This window comes from Netta rufina (genome assembly GCF_964035555.1).
Source record: "Netta rufina genome assembly, chromosome: 9".
In the NCBI taxonomy this organism is placed as follows: domain Eukaryota; kingdom Metazoa; phylum Chordata; class Aves; order Anseriformes; family Anatidae; genus Netta; species Netta rufina.
In genome coordinates, this window is record NC_140132.1 from 21,683,840 (window position 1) to 21,700,430 (window position 16,591).

A 16,591-nucleotide genomic window follows, 5' to 3' on the forward strand; every position below is an offset into this window, starting at 1 on the left:
ACGTTTCCTTTCCCCTTTCTTTGTTAGGGAAAAAAAAAAAAAAAAAAAAAAAAGAAAGCTTCAGTACAGAATGCCAAGCACCACATAAATCAGTTCCTACCGTAGGAAAGTCTCAACCATCTAAGCAAGTGAGAGAAGATCAGAATTCTTTCATTAGGAGTAAAATAGATTCAATATTGGAGAATTTGTCAAGGCATACACAGTGGTTCAATGAAACTATACAAGTTAAAAAAAATGGGCTTTATGGAGTTGTTTTGACTTAAGTCCAATTACTTGCAGCTCAAGAAGATTCTGGGGAAGAATTCAGAGAACCATTTCTAGAAATAATGGAGAAACCTTCAGCTGCAGTCAATACATACACTCCCATCAAGCCGTATTAGCAGTATTCTACAAAACAAAACTAACCAGAGATGCTTGGAATCCCTTCTGCATTACACAGATCTTCCCAATCCAACATCCAGCATCCCAGACCTCTCTTGTGCCTGTATGTCAGTCGTCCCACCCACCCTGGTGCATGCAGACCCTGCTGCCCAACGCACTGAGCGAGTAAAGGTAGCAGCAGTAATAAACCTACCTCAACTCAGCCAAAATCCACTAACCCCGTGACTTTAAGGGCAGACCTCTCTGGATACACATGTATAGGGAAACAAGACCTAAGGACTACATTCTTAGATTAAAAAAAGCAACAAGAAGAACTTCATTAAGTGTTGCTGTGTTTCTCAGAGTGCTTCTTGGTTGCACTCTATCAGCTCTGGCTTCTAACAAAGAAGGATATTACTTAAAGGCAATGTTGTGAGGAATTCCCATAGTTCTGGGCACAACCTGGAATCCAACACACAAATATGGATCTATTATAGATCCCTCTCTCTCTATTATTTATTCACAGCTCAGTGTTTTTGCATTAGAGTCGTGCCTGCACTTCAAAGCATGCCACTCCTCCGCCTGGAGCAAAGGGGAGCCATGAGGAGGCAGTCAGACAGCCAAGGACAATCACTTCAAGTCAAACATCCCCTTCACCATTTCGGGCTTCAACATAAGCAGATCACAGCTCAGCTGCGTTCTGTCTGAACTTTTATCTCCTACCAATGCTGCAGTAATTATCCCTGACAAAAGACAGACATTAATTGACAAGCAGTGACCAAGCTTTATCTACAAAACACTTTCTTCCCATTTGCCTGAAGTTGTCATTATGAAATACCACATTTTAGCAGCAAATAATCAGGAGATGCTCTTACCACACAGAGTTAAAACGTATAAATTGACAGCCACGGCTGGACAGCCCCAGGTAAGAAGGGAGAGCACAAGAGCAGCCTCTCTCCTGAAACAGCACAGGAGAACTGCTGGGCGCAGGGCTGCCAGGGTGCCCCGAAGAGCAGCCAGGATGGGGAGAGCCCCTGCCTGCAGCTTGTACGGCTTCTTCAGCTCCTGGCTCTTGCTGCTTTTGCCGTACGTGGCACTCCGGTGACGACGAGGTGGCTGGCAGTGCAGTGTTCCTCGCGCTGAGTAAATATAAAGACAGACAAGGTCTCCGCCTAAAGCTGCTCAGGAGAAAGAGGGAAGAGCTCTTCTGAAACCCTTTCTTAGAGAGGACAAAACAGCCCCTCCCATCAAATCTGAAAAACAAAAAAGTAGTTTCGGAGGATGAAGAAATTTCGATATCCTGACAGGTAGCTAAATGACTCAGTCCCCTCCTCTTTAAGAAAAGGAAAAGAAATGAACTTGTCAAAGTGTTCTTTAAATCAGCTATCGCTTATGAAGGCAGACTACAGGAACTCCACACTCAGTAGAAAGGTGCCACAACACCGAGGAGACCTGGAGAAGGTCTCACCTCTGACGTTTGTGTGTCCCCGTTAGCACCCCACACGTGCCCCTGAAGCGCAGCAGAAGCGGTGGCAGCAGCTTGCAGGCCTTACAGGCCGTGGCCACGCACGTCTTTGTACATCTACCCAAAGGCGTGCAGAGGTGGGTCACAGCACCTCCCCTCCTTGTACCACGATGTTTAACTAAGGGAGGTGAGCCTTCAAGTTCTGTAGGGCAAATACTTGTGGAACAGTTTCCTCCCCTACTGCCTACAGCGCGCTGAGAGCTATCGCATTTACGCCACACAAACGTAATTTATGCCACACAAACGTATTTCAAACGTAGCTTGAAGAGCAAACAAAGGCTTCCCTGCACTGTAAAAAAACTCTTGGTTTTATTAGCCTTCTGGATCCTGCACACCCAACCCTCTCCACAGCTGGGAGCTTCATCGCCACGGCCCGTCAGGGTCGCCCCGTGAGGGCTTTCCAGTCAGCACGGCCATCACGTATTGTGGCTGGGAAACGCACAGCACTTAGTGCATGCCCCTTATGTTTAAAAACAACGGGTGCTTATTTCCCAAAACTGATCAGAATTGAAAGGGGAAAACTGAGGTTTAACTACATTATAGATGTAAGGCTTCTGTTGGTTTGTTTAAAAAGAGGATTATGAAAGAAAAAGTTTGATCCTCTCATTTAAAGAAGAGGGAAACTTTGGCTAAAAACCTATCCTAATTCAGTGGTAAAATGAAGACAGTTTAAATGTAATGCAGAATAAAAATGGGTAAAGGAGAAAAAGAAGAACAGACAGTGATCAAAGTGAACTAAAACTACAGAAAATTGGTGAGTGAGGGCAAGACAAATCAGAAATAAAAATGGTCACAACTTGTAGGACACTAGAAGACAAGCTATGCTTTTAAAATAAATTTGGAAGGCCTGAAATCTAATAGTGGTACAACCCCACAGCAAAGCAGACATGAAAATACAGCTAATGATGCTGGCTTCAAAACAAAGCATTTAACAAGTTTTTCCACTCGGTATTTGGAAAGAGGCACAGAACACACTTGTAGCAGGGAGATGGGTTACCTCAGTGACGAAGTCAGCCCCAAATTTTGGGGTTCAGGCCTGATCCAGCCCCTGGCATGGCCCTGTCACTGACAGCAGGCCCGGACCCAGCGGGTTGGGGCAGAACGCGCCGATCCCATGGCACCAGGATGCCTTGTGCCATTACATGCCATTAGTGGGCACAGCCTCCAGATAAAACAATCAGAAGGCAACGGAGGCTCCTGCCGATAAGGAACTGGGAGATAGGAACATAATTGACAACATTGTTCTACTAAAACAGGTCCTGTCAAACAAATCCGAGCGCGCTCCGGTTACGCGTTCGGTGGGTAAGGGCAGCTGCGTTAGCGTGTCTGCTCTGCCTCCCGCTCAGTGCCAGGCCATGCTGATAAAGGAGCTAGCACTGCTCCAGCTAAATGAAATACCTCCCGTGCAGTAAGAACCGGCCAGCTGACAGAGCACGGCTTAACCCGAGGGCTGGCAGCGTGTTTGGGAAGGAGCCGTACCACAGGTGCCGGCACGCCACCAGCACCAGCGCAGCACCGCAGGATTGATAGGGGTCCCAGACACCACAGAACAGCAAGAACCAGACAGAAGCCAGACAGATCAGAGGCGGGCACGGCAATAAAAACAAAACCCCCCAGACGAGCCATGGGTGTAGATGGGATCATCCAGTGAACAGCATTTCCTCCGCTTATGGAAATTGGAGAGGCCACAGATCACTGCCCCTGCTTGATGGGGGCATCTTGCAGCCCTGGGGAGCTCTCAAAGCACCTCCTGCTCTGCCACAAGGGTGTCACCCACAGCTCCGTGCCAGGAACTGCTCCTGCCTCTTCCCCTTTCCAGGGGACACGTCTGGCAGATGTTTTGGCAGCAGCTAGGTGACGGAGGGAGGCTCGCTGAGCTGTGCCGGGCAGCAGCTCACATCCAGGAGCTGCCGTCTGCAAGTTTGCTGGGCTTTTGTTTCAAGTCTCCAGCCCTGATGGGTGCAAACAAGCCCCCAGTTCTTCCACATTAACACAAAAATAAATAACTTCCCCTCCACTCCCCCCCAAGTAGCTCATAAATAAAAGCACGTTGCATGATTTTACATGTTATCAATATGTCTCATTTAAAGAGAAACCTGACTATTTGGAACAAAACCCCCCAAAACTCAGCTCAGGCACTAAAAGCAGCTCTGCCAACACGCTCCTGGGAGCCCTTGTAAGAGGGCAACGCTCAGACGAAAGCTGCACAAGGACTTGCTGCCTGATCCTCTCCCCAAGAAATGTTAACTACCCCCTGACAAAAGCACATCTGCTGAGAAAGGGAACAGCACAGGCCAGTATTAAAGCAATTTCAGTCCACCTACCAAGCAATTAGCTAGATGATGGCTTCACTGCATGCTGATTTTTCTTCTTCCAGAGTACTGGTGCAAGCATAAGAAGTAATTTGTTGTGTTTGTACAGCTACTCTCGATGTTGCAGGTGACCCACTTTGAGTTCTCCTTTCCATGTTGCAGAAAATATTTCTACTTTAGCACTGCACATCTGTTCACTAATCTATTTCATTTTTTCCCCTTTAAACATTCACGTTGTATTTCAGGGTACATTCCACCTCCCAACAAATATAGATTCAGATATTTTGATTTTTAAATACTGAAAGTCACGTTTGTGAAATACTGATCTTGTTATTTCTATTTTTTTTTCTAAGCCAAAGCATAAACAAAGTTTATCTTGTATTCTGATTTTGCTTTGAAGTCTGTGATTATCCCCAAATTAAAACGCCCCTTCCTAGAGGTTATCATTAGTACAATTTTGGATACAAACCTTCGGGCTTTACTCTGGTAAGCGATCCACTGCTTCCACAAAGCAGTCCTGGAAAACACCTTTATCGTTTGACCTGGTATTCAAAGCTCTTTGAAAACTACTTTTCTCCTCTTCTGAAGTTATGCTACATCAGGATCTTCTACCAGTAAATAAATATCCATAACAGCATGTAGGAATGAAATTCCACCGTGACCATAGCTGTATACTGAAAAAACGTTTTTCTTATGTCAATTCCTTAAAGAAGTATTTTGCTTTGCTTTTTAATTTTGCTGTTGCAACAAACGTGTGAAGTATTTCCACCACATAATATGCCAGGACAGGTCTTTTTCTGTCCTCACACTTCACTGAAACCAGTCTTCCACTTGTACCCTCGTTATTTGTCCATGAAATTCCTGATGCCACGTATTGTTTCACAGCTGTGCTTGAATCTCTGTGTTAGAACTAGTCAAGTCTTCCTGCTGGCCGCAAGACGTCTCCTACTTGGACAGCTGGACTGGTTGTAGACTAAGTTTTTTGATCAAATTCTGCAGAAGTGTTTTATTTATTGATAGCTTTATGATAGATATTCATCTGCTGAAACCGCCTTTTGGCTTAAGCAGTCCTTCACGTCTCTGTGTTGTTTATGTCTCTGGCGGATTTACAGCCAGCGATTACTCCTGTGAGGCCTTGCTGCGGAGCCAGGACACTGAAGCACAATTAAGACTTTTATTTTCCATTAATTATATTTTTTTAAAAAAGCATTCTCCCGAGGACAGAAGTGAATGAATGTTGACAGATCCAATCCACCATCCCTATATGCTTTCTGACTGAGTACAAAAATCCCAGAATCACAGACTGGTTTGGGTCAGAAGGGGCCTCAGGGCCCCCCAGCTCCCTCCTGCCATGAGCAGGGACATCTCGAAGCCCATCCAGCCTGGCCTTGGGCACTGCCGGGGATGGGGCAGCCCAGGCCAGGTCCTCAAAGTAAACAATTTCTTCCTGATGTCTAATCTAAACCTCCCCTCTTTCAGTTTAAGGCAGCTCCCCCCTGTCCTGTCATTTCACTCCCTGAGCACGAGTCCCTCCCCAGTTCCCCTGCCTTTAGGCACAGGCAGGCACCCGTAAGGTCTCTCCAGAGCCTTCTCCTTGTCCCCTTATACTAACCCAGCAACTCAGGATGCACTGAAACAAAGTTTTATACTAGAAAAATTTATGGGAGGAAAAAGGGAGCAGACAAATGGGGAGTTACTAAGAGAGAGGGCAAAGGACCGAGATATCTGCCAGCAGAGACAAGGCCGTAACAGTCTGGAAGGTCAGAGAAACTGAAAAATGTTTTACAGCAACTTTTTCGAGCATAATATCATTCTGTCTGACTGCATAATCAAGAAATGCCAAAAGGAAGTGAAACTGTTGATGTCTAACTTTGGTGTTTTGTATGTACAAATATTGCCTTTCCAGTAACATAGCAGCTCTCACACATCCACTGAAGCAACCTATTCAGAGGCAGAAAAATTAAAACGTAGCCGTCTTGTATGTTAAAGAGATTGTGGTTGCACAAGCATCTGGATGACTTGACTGCTGTGTTTTATCCAAGAGAGATGGCTGCTGTGGAAAAGATCAGAGGTCCTGGCGGTTACACGCGGCACGGCGCTCCTCGCCCCGCTCCGTCCAGCTGCAGAATTTCCACTCCCAGGACCATTTCCTGCCCACTGAGCGAGCAGCTGAAGACCTGGACAAGAATGTCCAGCTCTGTTAACCGAGAGGGGAGAGGGTACAGATCAAACACTGTGCACACGAAACCCTGCAGAAGGAAGAAAATTGAGTTAGGTCCCAAGACTCTCCACGGCAGAGGTGCTAGCAGCTGGGGGTGCGCTGACAACCACTGCCCCAGCGGGACACACCGACCTCATGGACAGGCTTCGGAGAGGAACAGATCTGCTCTCTACGCCTAAAAGTCAGAGGATGTTTATCTTTTGTGCAGTCATCAGAAGCACCAGTGAACTTAATAAGCAGTAATAAAGATCCGTTACAGCAGCATACGGAGTTACAAAAACAAACACGCGCAGAGCGGAATCAAACAAGTCGAGTTTGCTCCAAGCTGACACGCAAGGAAGAAGCAGCAAGGCTCGTTTCATGTAATAACACGAGCGTCATTGACAACTCAGATCACTTCTGCCCAACTTTCATAGAAGTTCTGTTTTGCTGAGAACCTCAGCATTTGACTTCTTCCTCCTTAGCCGTGAAGTTCCCTGTTCATCACTTACGGCCAATAATTAACACTACAGCCCGGCTGTTCATTAACAGCGCTGTCCTAGATGGTCACGAAGGAGACCTGGAACATACCACAGAGCAGCCAAACACCTCAGCGATCCATTTATCTCCCCAGCAGCCTGGTGTGGTCCAGCACCGTGCCAGAATAATGCAGCACGACGTGAGCTGTGTCCCTGTGGATAAATCCATAGGATGTTTGTGACTGCCGGTAAGACACCATTCCCTCAACGGCAGCTGAAGCTAACCAGAAGGTGAAGTGTCAAGGCATTTTGGTTTGGTCCTCCAGGTGTTTTTGTGGTGTGTTTTTTGTTTTGTTTTTTAGCTGGTTGGTTTGTTTTCATCGGTATTGAGGTCCTCTTGAACTGAAACGCATTTTAGTTTTATAACAAATAAACCGAGAGGAAAACATACTAACAAAGTTGCGTAACAGGGCAATTAATCCTCCCCCCTCAGAAGATCTAACGTGTATTTCCACCTGGTAAGAGATAAGCTTGAACTTTTCAGAAGGGAGCTTAAAGCCTGCAGTTCCATGGCACGTACTGCAAGTGGAAGGTCACTTTCTTAGGTTTCGAGATATTTTGCACTGATCGAGAATCTCAAACGTTGTTAAACTCCAGAGTTTATAGAGCAAAGTATCTGTAACACCGGTTCCCTTTTCCCTCCTCAAAAGCACAGAAGATCTGAGGACATACATACATTGTCTTGTCCTAAATGAACAACCTTAACACAAACAGACAAGTTAAATTGAAAGCCATCATTTATTTTGAATTTAGGGTTTTTTTTGGCATCTCTCTTAATCACAGATACCACCAAACTTTCTGCAACTTCGAACAGTTTTAGGTTGCTCTCCAGGCCCAAGCTCTCTGCAGACCATCCACGGTGCTGTAAGCCATTGGCAGCTCAACTCTTCCCATCCTCGTCACCCCTGGGTCTCAGTGTGCTACCTCCTACACATCACTGCCAAAACACGAGGTCACTTCAGTGCGTTTCCAATTTCTCATTTTCTTTTCTATAACTCTTTGTCCATAAACACCCTTAACAAACAAGCAGAAAACTTCTGGCCCATTTCTCTAAACCAGCTCCTGGAAGACACCCACGGATTTCTCCCTGCACGGATGGCATGTGGATGCTATTAACCGTGACACAACCTAACAGCTGAGAGCAGTGCCCCGCGCTCCTGCTGGGTCAGACTTGGGCTCTTCTGGAAGCACTCAGGGCCCACACACCACAGCCTTCCTGTGTCATTTGGACCCACTTCACAGCCAAGACTTCGCCACCTTCACCGTGAGGCTGAGCACACGCCCACTGCACGTGTGGAAGGACACGTTTCCCCCCACAAATAACCTGGTATCCACATGCCTGCATTTTTACTCATGCAAGGGCCACAGGTCACACCCCGGCGTGATGGGGAGCACGGAGCAGAAGGAACAGGACAGCGGGAAGGCAGTGCACCACAGCGACACTGCTGCACCCATCCCTCGCCCACATCTGAAGTGCTCCAGAGGAGACAGCAAGCAGCATGCCCAAGAAGCACTGTGCATCTCTCTCTTTGTTTCCCTTGCCTGCCAGGTGCACTCGCCGCCAGCTGCTCAGGGGGACGTTTCCTCTTGGCACCACGTGCTGCTCCGCAGCCCTGCTCCACATCACGAGGGCACCAGTAAGCTCGCTGCGTGACTGAGGGTGGCTTTTCGACTGCTGTACAGCCATACAGGAATATAAATCACGCTAAGATATAATTAAAAAGGGAACCCTATCTTGGTATCAGAAACCAAAGTTAGCTAATGAATAAACTTGCTAAAGAAAGGAGAGGCGAGTGGCGCGCTGAAAAAAGCAGAAGTCCTCTGCTGGCAGAGCTCAAAGCAGAAGCAGATGCTGTGAAAACCCAGAGTAAGAAGCTGTTGCTCCTTTTCCTTGTTTTTTGACTGAGATGCTGCATCTTCTATTTTCTTGTGCTGGAATGTTAAAGACTTGTAACTCCCCAAGGCAGGCTTTGAAAGCAGGTTTCTTAGTCAACCTGTCAGTGCAGAAGACTTGGTACAGCTCAGTGTTCCCCACTGAATCCTGCACAGGATGGCCCCAAGGAAACCAGCCCCCAGGAAGTGTGCTGTCACCCTTCAGCTAGTGCAAACGAGTATGAACAAACTTCCCACCTTAAAACCCACAGCTTCAACTCCATCTCCGGTTATAGGCAGTGCTGTGCATTGGAGGAACAGCACCAACACGTTTTGGTGAAAAACACCTTGCTTTCTACCCCTCTTTCCAATTTTAGTACAATTAATAAAAAGGTATCTACTGGAATGAGACTATCAAAGCATTTCCTTGGAGCTTTGAGTATCTCGCAAGGCAACAGGATATTAATACGTGAAGTGGATTAAGAATGGGGGGAAACCAGACCAAGAGTTTCAGTGCTCAAGCCAAACCATTCAAAGCACAGGAGAAAACAAAACCCAACAAGGTAACTACTCACCTACAACAAGAACAGGGCCACGATCACACGCGATTATTTAACCGTGTCTCAAGCCTGGTTCTGAGTTGAAATAGACCTAGCAGCATCAGGTACAAGATATATTCTGATTTGCCTGATCTTGTCACGAAAGCATTGCTATTAGCTGCGCTGGGGCAGTGACAAAGTGCTCGCGCATCTTATTTGCAGGGGTTTATTTTGACCTGTAAAGCGATCCTACAGTTACCAGCTCACATCACTCGCTCCATTTAGCAAAGTTCACCCACATGTAAGTGCTTCAGGATTTAAAACACATTTTCAGAAAAGAACTAGCAAAATACCCAGGCAAAAGGCAGCACTGTGCTGGGAAAAACACAATTACTCTGCTGCCTGAAGTCTGAAGGGAGGTGCAAGAGCACTTCAAGGCCACCCGCAGCCCCTCATGGTCCACCAGGTAAGTCTCCTTGCAGCACCTGACCAGCACCCAGACAAAGTCTGAAGACAAAGCAAAGGGAGACCGGTCTCGCTTTCCATTTCAGGATGTGAACAGAAGAAGCCTGCTTACGAATCCAGTCCTTTTTAGCATGCCTGAAAGAACCAAACAGCAAGCACTTACAGAATGCTCCCAGTTTGTTGGCACACTGAACCACATCATTTACAGGCTGGTGTGTGCCATTCTCATCTGCTTTAATTAACGCACAGGTACTGTCCAGCGAGAGAGGTCTCTGTTCTTACTTTCAGACCATTCACTCTTTTTCAAGACAGTACCAAGAAGCATTTAGTACTGACATCCATGCAAACCAGAACGCTGTCACACACATCTTGAGGAAGTGAAGCCCAAGCTGCGCGCTTTTGATTTCCATTTGATATTCATTTTCTTTGATTTTCAGTCCCACCACCTCTCTCAGTATTTACAGAGAGATGCTGGGGAAATTCAGGCTGCTGAGCTCAGGCATTGTACACCCAGAACCTAGAACCTCTGCAGTTCTGATCGTGTCACGGCTGCTAATTTACTCTAACAAAGTGATGCTTTTGCTCACTTGCTTTCATCAAGACATCAAAAGTAATTCTCTGCTGTAAGTTGATGTTACATGATGCTGCAAAAAATAAAAATAAAAATAAAAAATACAGGCTCACCAAAAGGAAACCTATTCGGCGCTCTCCTTTTCTGCAAACACTATCATCTTTTTTCTCTGCTGCATTATTCCACATCAATAAATAAATAACAAGCAAAAAGCAACGTGTAATGCTTCATAACCACCAGCACAAGTGTCAGCAAGCATAAGGTCACTTATGCTATATGAATTGCCATCGAATAGGCATTTGGTTCCACAATAAAGGTTACAAGTAAAGTGGAATAAGTTCTGGCAGTTAGAAGAGAAATGGTTAGGTGATCCTGAAGCACATTAGGACGACAACTCTCTATTCCTCTGCTGCTTCTGCTACTGAGATTTAAAAAAATAAAATAGAATAATAAAAAAAAAATACCACAGCATCATACTTCTCTGTGTTAGGCTTGACTAAAGAATCATGCAGTACTCAGGGCAAAAGATAACACAGATTTAGATTACGACACAGTCTGTTAGCATTACAGGGAATAGGGAGCTACCACGTCAAGTCAACACGCCCATGCCAAGAAACCTACAAATGCTACAAACCAAGCAGAATGAGCTTGATGTTTTGCTAGCTCAGATTAAAAGCATGGGGAGAGCTGTCCCCGACATTCCGAGGCCCTCTGAGGGTGGCGAGGGTCATCTAAAATTGTTGCTTGCTGGAGTTTTTATTAACAGCCTCTTGAGAGCCATTTCTTTTTTCTCCTTTCAAAACATTCCATATGAAACATTTCTGAAAGCATGAAGTACATGTTTAAATATATACATACACACACGTCCTATTATTAGAGCCCTGTGCGAGGACCTAATAATAACCACGTCCATAGTCACGCTTCAGGCATTTACAGGAGCTACGTACGAAGCACTCAAGGTACGCGCTCCTCTGCCCCAGAAGGGCTATGCGCTGAGGCAGGTGTGTGTGTAATTTCTCTAGGCTATCACCTGTGATCCCAGAAAATTTGTGGGTTTGATTTTGAATAACTGAAATTAAAAATCAAAAAACAACAGTGGCTGAAATCCCAATCTCAGTCCATTGTGATGAAGCAGATGCCGGAACAAGTAAATGCCACAAACCTGGACCAACTGCCACCTCTGTTCTCTTTTAAAAATATTTATTTATAGACATTACATATAAATAAAAACATACACGATTAGGAATCATTTTTCACTTCATACTACATAAATAAAAGAGCATTATACATAACAGCACTCTAATAAGAGGGGTATCCACAGGATAACCTCCCCCATATACCACATTATGAATTGTCACTGCTAGAAACCCAAGTGCCAAGTGTCTCCTGTGCACGTGGTGCAGCAGTTGGCTTGTTCTCCATTACCCACTGATACACAACACAATTTCCTTGTGAATAAAGGATTCCTCAGATCAAACACAGTCAGCACATCCCTCAACAAGCGGCACGTTTTAACCTCCAAGCTTTTCGATGCAAAAGGTGATCCATCCTCCCACAGCACGAAACGCCACGCAGACACACTCAAAGCCACATCACCTGGACCCTCTGGGGAACGCTCTTGCTCAGGAACAGACTTTAACACAGACTACACTTTTCTCCTGAACTCACTCAATAGCACCTTAGTTTTCCACCCAGAGCAGAGCGCAGATTTAACATCTGCAGCAGCACTTCTGCAAGGCAGCTAATTTCTCCAATGCCCTTACAAATTGCACAATAAATCAGGTTTAATTAGTTTGTGCTTTTTTTTTTTTTTCCTGGCAGCCTCTTCTCCAATAAAGAAGGGGCACGCACCCTTCATTTCGCACAGAGGCACTCAGAACAAATTGGTGAACATGCGAACTGCCACATTTCAGCTGGCAAATGTTTGCGGAGTTATCTGTTTTCCACCACCCAAACATTCCTGCCTGTAGATGGCCTGTTACCGTTGTGTATCTATCGTCTCCTATTTCGACTGTTGTTTGAAGAACTTCCCTCTTCCCACATACCTTCCATCTCCAGGGACAGATCACACAGCAACACTAACCCTTGGCCGTAAACAACATTACTTTTGATATTCCTGGCTCTGAAGGATTCCCCACTGCTGCTGTTGAGCACTGCAGACGAGATCACCTATGCAAAGTTAGCTCTGCAACGGGTTTGCAGAGCTCTGCCCCGCTGGTATTCTGCACAGCTGAGATTTACACAGAGGTTTGCTGGCTTCCTGCACTATTTATTTTATTTGCTGTACACTGAAGTCACAGTTGTTTATAATAGCCTTCAGTAACTCGCAGTATGTTCCGATACGCTGCGACGCTCGATTTCCAGACTCGCTGCCTGCTACCACGGCATTCTTGGTCGAGAGGCCGGGATTCTCTTCCAGGGCAGCCTGGACTGCCAGTCCTCGCGCTTCCCAGGATCACTCCAGTTTTCCTCACGTCTGCTCTGCCGAGAGGAGCAGCTAACTACACTGTGGAAAGTAATTTGCTTTACTCAGCTGCATCTGGGTTCTGAGACTTTTATGTAATTACAAGTATTTTGTACGAATTAGGAACCTCACACTACACACTGATTCATACCGTAAACTTTGCTTCTGCACTAGCGCTCACCAGACTGACAAGCTACATTTTTGAGGGAAAAGCCCATTACACTAATTGGGAAGTTCATGAATACAACCACACACAACTCCGCTCCACGATCTGTATATATTTTCTTGCACAGATTTATCAATCATAAAAGTTTAACTAACCCTAACCACTCCTCCCTCATTAAAGGGCTTAATGGAATTGACAAAGTAAGAAGGAAAAAAATGTGTCTCTGCTAGGAAGAGGCACTAGGTGAGAGTCTTCAAGTTCACCAAATGTTGTACGTAGAATGAAAGTACAAGAACAAACGCAATTCAGACTTGGAGTTACAACCTCTGCTTATAGATATAATGTTTGCAGTACGAAGTCACAGCTCCAAGCTTCTTAGCTACAGCAGAATAGCAGCTTATTTTGGACGCTAACTTTCTTCATTTCTTCGACTTCAGCCAACTATAGGCTAACGGTATGAAAAAAAAACTCATTGCTGTCCCAGCAGTGACCTCAAACCCAAACCAGATGAGTCCTAACGGCTCAAAAAAAATGTAAAATCTATTAACATCCACATAGACTCATCCCTGCGCTACATTATGAGCGTAAACTAGCTGGGAGACACTAGGCGGGGAAGAACAATATATGGTACTTCTGGGGCGGTTGGCATTGCTGTCACAGCAGGGTCCCGATACAACTACACTCACAAACGCTTCAGAACTAATGAGAGGGAACCACAGAGCGCTGAAGATTAGGAGAAAAACACTAACAGACTGCTTCTGTGCGAGACCCTACATGACCCCGGGAGCACGGCCAAGAATCATTCTCATAGCACCGGTTGCACGCAGGTGCCAGAGGGCTGAGAGCACGGACGGAGAGGCTAGGGCAGGCAGGGTGCTTCCCTTCACGGGGGGCAGCCCGTCTGTGCCTGCTGAAGCCCCCAGGGGTGATGCATTTACCGGGGGACGATGCATTTATCCAGGGGATGATGCATTTGTCCAGGGACGAGGGCTCCCCACCAGCACACCCCGTGTGCGGGGCGGCAGCAGCTCGCCCCCATCAGCAGGGCTGAGACCCAGCCCGCTCTGCCAGGCCAGCTGGGGAAGAAAAAAGGTTGAGAAATCACATTCTAGCCCTGAAAATGTGTGTGAGTTTGGAATCCCATTACGTAGCGTTGTTCAGCTCAGGTCAGACTGGTTGAACGCCTCCCAGGAGCGGACGCGTTACCCCTGCTGAGCCCTGGGCTCTGTGGCCAGGGACAGAGCCGCTGGGGCTGCGGGCACAGACGCGGGTGCCGCGCTCAGAAACCTGGCACCGGGTGCAGGAAGACGGCAACGACCAACACCACGCGCACAAAAAGCCCAAAAAAACGCTGAAAAAGAAACTTTGATTTTTCTGTAGCTTCGCTTCCCTGTTCGCGAAGGAGCAACTCGCACTGCCAGGCGCTGGGCCGGTACTTTTGGGTACTCGGGCAAGGAGAAACGCAATCGAAACCCCAAAAATCACTGCTAGGGAGCGAGGCTCACAGACAGCTGGGGTACAGGGCTCTGCACAGCGGCTCCCACCCCAACTCCCTTCACCAAACCCTATTTACACAGCGCATTTCTGCGAACCCGGCCAGGGAGCAGGGATGCAGCTGTGCTCCTAGCCCACGAGAGGTTAAGCTTTTAACAGCCTCTCTCCTTTTTTTTTTTTTTTTTCCGTTCCGCCTGCTGGTAGCATGCCATTTTACAGAGGTGTCTGGCGAGCCGAGCCCCGAGCCGCCAGCATTTTCCTCCCCGAAAGGGAACCGAGGGAGGGGAAGGAGAAGGCCGGGACGGGGCGAAGTTGCTGGGTGCTGTCCCCAGCCGTGCCCAGGGCTCCGGGGCTCCTCCACCTGCCCGGGGAGCCTCCAGGGAGGGCAGGGGGAGCCGTGGGGACCCCAACTTTCCGCCCAGCCCCGCGGGGCGCGGCCGCCGCCCCGCCGGGGAACAAAAGGGCCGGGGCGGCCGCGGCTCCCCGCGGCGGGGGACGCGGCTCCGAGCCCAGCCCGGCTGCCCCGAGCCCTGCCCAGCCTCCAGCAAACCCGAGCGGGGAGCTCCGAGCCTCGGCGGGCTGCCGGGAGGCGCCGTCCTTACCTAGCGGGGTGCTGGTGCGGGGCGAGCCGAGCCGAGCCGAGCCGAGCCGGGCAGGGCAGGGCAGGGCAGGGCCGGCGGTGAGTCCCGGCTAGCTGCAGCGAGCGGCAGGAGGGCTCGGCGGGGATGCCGCCATGTCAGTGATGTCGGCACCACATGGGGCCCGCGGCCGGCCCACGCTACCGAGCGCTCTGGAGTAGAGGCTCCCGCCCAAAAGCCGCCTGACGAGAGCGGGCGGCGGCGCCCGGGCCTCCCGCTCCGCCCCGCTCCTCCCCGGGGCGGCCCCGCTGCCTCTCCCCGGCCCCCGGAGCCCGGCCCGGCCCTGCCTCACGACACCCCCTGCTCATGGCAGCCCCGCTGTGCAGGGCTGTTGGGCCGGGCCCCGCTCCCCAGATCGGCTCCTTCTGCCTCAAAACGCCCCCCGAACTTCACGCTGCTTTCCCTCCGTCACAAGTCTCTTCAATCTCCTCTTTCCCCAGAGCCTCTCCCCGCGGTGTCTCCCCGTATTGCCGCCAGCTTCCATGAAAATGCCCCTAATTTGCTTTGGGACTGACTGATGGGACCTCTTCTTGTCGAAACTCACACTAGAAAACATCACTTCATACATAACAGTTCAGTAAAACCCAAACGTCATACCCAACCAGGCCGGCTATTTTTATATTAACTGACCAAAGTACAGCAAAAAAATAAAAAAGATCTGAAATAGATAGTTCCTGTGAAAACAGAAAATTAGCATTTTCACATGGGAAAGATTTTTCGGTGTGAAATGGCCAGCCAGCACTAAGTATTGTTCATTGTTAATTGCAAAAACTTTTGTAATGAATAAAATCTAAAAGCAGGAAAATGTTTTGTTTTATTAGTGACCCAAAACATGCAGACTTTTTGATGATCCTGGATTGAGTTACAGGGTCAGATGAGATTAATTATTCACTAGGGTGGTAAAGCCTTTACTTGGTCCTGCAGGCTGTTTTGTGAGGGAAAAGATAGAGAAAAGGGAAAGAGGTGGTGCAGGCAAGAGGGAACGTATTGGTTTAGAAAGGACAAAATCCCTGGCCCGAGTTAGAAACGTACAAAAAGATTAAATTGAAGAGTAAACAAAATCAAACGTAAAGATAGGGAAATGAAAATAAGTACAGGAGAGGAAGGAAATGAAACCTCAGGGCTGATTTTTAGCTTTTTTGTCAGAGGAGGGTTAGGTCCAAGCACATTCACATTTGGAGAATCAAAACAGGCTCGGGGTGTAGGGACATTTGGTGAGTTGTCACTTCCCCGGCAGAAGCAGAGCGATGTCCTCTGCCATCATTAAGAGCAGGGCAGTTTACATTTCCCTGCAGTTTCGTAAAGCGTTTATAGTTCACACTTACTTCACTTTGGTTTCACCATTGGAGCAGAAGTCAAAGAGAAAGTCATCTGCAGTAACCACATTGGACATACTTGAGGAAAAAAATGTGCCCAGTTGCTTGATTTTCACATGGTTTCCAGGCT

At 47.6% G+C, this 16,591-nt stretch overlaps 1 protein-coding gene across 1 annotated transcript in view; it reads right to left on the minus strand.

Moving 5' to 3' along the window:
• FNDC3B (fibronectin type III domain containing 3B) overlaps positions 1-15,186 on the minus strand; it is a 174,312-nt gene extending 159,126 nt beyond the window's left edge. The window contains exon 1 of the mRNA XM_084292430.1: positions 15,110-15,186. The gene's annotated coding sequence lies outside the window, so the exon portion shown is untranslated. The remainder of the gene's footprint in view (positions 1-15,109) is intronic.
• Positions 15,187-16,591: the final 1,405 nt, after the last annotated feature.